Source organism: Phaseolus vulgaris, chromosome 10 (assembly GCF_000499845.2).
Source record: "Phaseolus vulgaris cultivar G19833 chromosome 10, P. vulgaris v2.0, whole genome shotgun sequence".
Lineage (NCBI taxonomy): Eukaryota > Viridiplantae > Streptophyta > Magnoliopsida > Fabales > Fabaceae > Phaseolus > Phaseolus vulgaris.
The window spans coordinates 5,760,156-5,764,633 of record NC_023750.2 but is presented as its reverse complement, the minus strand read 5'-3'; positions in this window follow the sequence as shown (position 1 = coordinate 5,764,633).

Genomic DNA, 4,478 nt, shown 5'->3' with positions numbered 1-4,478 from the left:
CTCGGCTGCACCTCTCGGCTACTCCTTTCGGTTGGTATTCCTCACAGGTGGGGGGATGTACCTGCAAGTCGCTCCGATGCCAAAGTCAGAAACAATGTAATGGTTTTTCAGATAAAATCACTCTTACCTTTTTCTTGTGCTGACCTCCTATTTATAGGGTTTCGTTGATGGGCCTTCTACAGTACTTTTGGACTTTCTTCTCACACCTTTTTTATTACTTTTACACCCCCTTGTGCAAGTTCCTTATTTAAATTGGGCTTTATTATGATTTTTATTATCCTTTTAGGTTTCGATCCAGACCTTTCGGTTTTAATTTATTACTTTGATTATTGGACATGTAGTTCTCGGCCTATACCTCTCGGTTTTAGGCTACCAGTACACTAGCCATAAGAGAAAACTTTTGAAAATTTTGACAAGTATGATGAAGATAATTTTCTCTATGGAGAGTTTTAAGTTGATTAATATTTTTAAACAAAATGTTTAAATCAAGGAAAAAGTCATTGGAAATAATATGAACAATGCTAGTACAAGACTCCTTTCCTTTTGGCTCAATTTAATCAACTTTTTAGAAGATATCTCTATTTCTCGCTTATCATTTCCTTGATTTGTAGGAGTTTTCTATTATTAGTGTATCTATAATTTGAGGTACCTCCTTTTGAGTTTCTAGGGAAGAAGATTCTTATTTCCTTGGAAGAGAAGCTAACTTTTTCTCTAAATTTCCTCTCTCTCTTCGTATACAATATTTTTTTCCATCTATAAATTTATGACATATTGTAATAAATCTCATCCCTTATTTGTTGATGCTCGGTCGTGGTTGACTTGAAAAAAGTACTTCTACAATCAAGTAAGTACTATGTATTAAGAGTGTATAGGGAAAACTAATTAAAGCGTCCCTTACACCTCTGTGGAGGGTTTATTTATAGTGTTAGTCATGAGCCTTTGCTTTATTGGACCAAATTAGTGTTGATTGATTTCTATCACGATCCCTGATATATAGGAAGGTATGTTGGTATATTTAAAGAATATTTGCTATAAATCAATGTCTTCCACTTACTCAGTGTTGACTGATTTCTCGGGGGTGCCTCCCGAATTTGGTGGGATGTGACCATGATTCTTAAGGAATTCTATATTTATCATTACTGTCATTTATTGTGTCTTAAATGTATTTTGGCATGGTCAGTCAGTCACTGAGACCGAGCGACGGACTCGTTCGATACCGAACGGTACATCCACAAATTTATTATCTTAAGATTTTCAGTATGAGGTAGTATTGTAGTTTCTTATATGGATTACCCATAATTCATTAGTCATGAGTCAAATAATTTTTCTTCCTAGGTTATGGTTGTGAAACACCTATGAAACCTTATACCTTTGAATTGTTTAATTGAAAAGGATATTCCTTTCAGGGTGACTTGGAGGAAGAGATTTATATGGAACAACATGAACTCGAACATGCTCCAATATAGTGGTATAGAAAATTTGATTTCTTCATAATGGGCCAGGTATGATAAAATCTCTTATGGTCATTGCGTTCTTGTGAAAAACACTTCTAATGGAAATTTTATTATTTTCTTATTCTTTGTTCATTGTTGGTCATGACATGAGCGAGATTCAAAGTCTCAAAAGGAAGCTAAACAAGTCTTTTGTAATAAAAGATTTGGGTCCTGGAAAAACAAATTTGTGGCTTTTAAATTGTTCATGACAATAAAAATGAAAAATTATGGTTCTCACAACAAAAATATAATGAAAATGTATTAGAGAGATTTAACATGCACTACAAAAAAAAAATCGGTATTAAATACATAAAAAATTTGTATGTAATAGACAAAATCTGTATGTAAACATAATTGCATATAGATTATATACGGACAAAATTTTGTATGTAAAATTGTCGTAGGTAACTGTTACATACAAATTTTAAAATTCGTATGTAATTTCATACAAAATTTGTATGTAATTCCATACATAACTATATACATATTTTTCTGTATGTAAATACATTATACTAATACATACAGATATATCTTCTTTAGGTTTCTGTTCAGTTTGCAGAATTGTATGATTTACACTTAGTTTTGAAAAATTATCTTGACCTCATTTCGCATCCAAATAGTGTGGAATTTTTTTGTAAATACCTTAACATGTTTACCACACGCAATAAAAAAGCATGTCCTAATCTCACCTACAAAAAAAGTTATAAATTCCAAAAGCCAGGACGTTTTTTTCTATTTGCCAAACTGTTTCAGTGTCAGTTTTTCCTCTCGGTTTTAAATTTTTTGCACATGGTGTTTTAGCCTAAAATTTTTACCATATCTTGTTTCATAAGATACCTTGAACTGGTTAAAATTTCAGCTTCAAATTCGTCGTAGAAAAATTACCATAAATTTTACAATTCAATCTTCCAGTTTTGAAACCAATTTCTCCTTTGCTGCCAAACTGTTTGCGTTTTTAGAAGTTTGGTTGATTTGTTTCCCAGTGTATACATATTGTTTGCCCTCAAATTTGTGGCATTTTGTTCCTTTTTGAGCTCAGAATATATAATAAAAATTTCAGATTCAAAAGCTTTGTGTAAATATACATATAAATTTCTTAAACAGTCCCTACCAGTCCGCTTATTTTTTTTTAATCTTTTATAGAGCTTTTCTTAGGTATTTTTGCTTGTGTTGCCTTTCTTTTGGTTTTAAGATCATTCTTGCATTCCCATACTCATTACTGTTTCTAAAATGGTTTTGAAGTTCTTTGAGGAAACTAATATTTTGAACCATCTTGGGTAAACTCAGGCTAGGAAAGTCTTGGTACTTAAGAAGTCCATTGTGACTCACCTCACTTTCCTAGGAGTGAACTTGGAGAAAACTTACACTTGAATCCTTGATTTACTTCACAAAACTAAAACATCTTATTGAAATTTCTTTTATCACTCAACTTGAATTTTTTTTTTAAATATTTATGAAAACATTTGCTTTTCAATAATGGATGATCATAGCATAATCCATACTACTAACAAAAAGAAAATTTCTTTTGTTCATCCTCATGTTTCTACATATCCAGCAAAAAGTTTAAAAACTCTTTCTATTCCTCATCCTTTCATTAAAAAATATTCTTTTTCTCACGAAAAATGCTTAATGGTGAGAAAACTACTTGATAGCCATTCTAATGATCTGGAATAGTCACAACAGGAAAATCTATTCCACACAAGATGCAAAGTTTTTGATGAAATATGTACTTTAGTTGTGGATAATGAGTCATATTCTAACTATTGTAGTGCAAGAGTGGTACTCAAGCTAAATCTTCTTACCATACCTCACCCAAAACCTTATAAGTTACATTGGATTAATGAGGATGGTGGTATTATTGTGAGTAACCAAGTAAGTAATCTAATAACCTTAGAGTTTATCAAAAAACCATTTTTTGTGATATTATTCCAATGGATGTTGGACATCATTTACTTAGCCACCCATGGCTCTCTAATCATAAAGCTATTCATGATAGAAAATCAAATAAAATTAGTTTTCGTCATGTAGGGAAAAGGATTACCCTTTGTCCTCTCACTCCTACTTAAGTCAAAGAAGATCAAATTGTTTTACAGAAATTCATTGAAAATGAAAAGAGAGAGAAAAGGAGAAATTAGAAGAGATAGCAAAAATAGAAAAAGAAAGTGAGGAGAAAGAAAGAGAGGAAAAAGAAAAGAGAGAAAGAGAGGAAAAAGTAAAGATAGAAAGAGAAGCAATAGAAAAGAAAGATAGGATAAAGAAATTTTCTAAAGAGTTGATTAATATTGAGCCCAAAGGAAAGGAGTCTAATACTAGTATTTCCAATGACTCTTTTCTTGATTCAAATATCTTTGTCTATTCAAATGTTGAAATACAACATAAATACCCCTTTTTCCATCTTATAACCATCTTTTGATTCAAAATGATGGGATTTAGTTGTAATTCAATGCATGAAAGTCAAGCCTTCTTTAGGACATTATGATACAAATGTTTTAAGTCACATTATTCCTATAGAAGCTTGTGATGTTTCAAGGTTATCAAACTCTAGGGTTAACTTGTAAACCCTTATGAGTTTAAGAGTCTACTGATGGGTCACGAGTGAACTCGTGAGTAGACTGGTCTTTGAGTAAACCCAGACTAGACTCGATCAAACTCGTGAGTTGGAGACCGAGTAAACGAGTTATAAAGAAATGCCCAAAATGACCCACTTTTGCTTAGTGTCAAGGTTTTTAGGGTTCGTTCCAACCTGAACTGAACTTGCTGCATTCACGTTTCACTTGGCTTCATTGTCATCACCTCATCGTTGTCTCATCATTATCCGGTTGTGCCTCATCGTCTCGCATGTCCAAGAATCACATCACATTGCCTTTTTGTTGCCTCTCCTTCCCTCATTGTTGCCTTCATCTTTGCTCACCGTCGCCCCCGTGTCGCCACTGTTATCGCGTTCTACCTTAATTTTCATGTTGCCTTTGGTTTGCGAGTTTGATT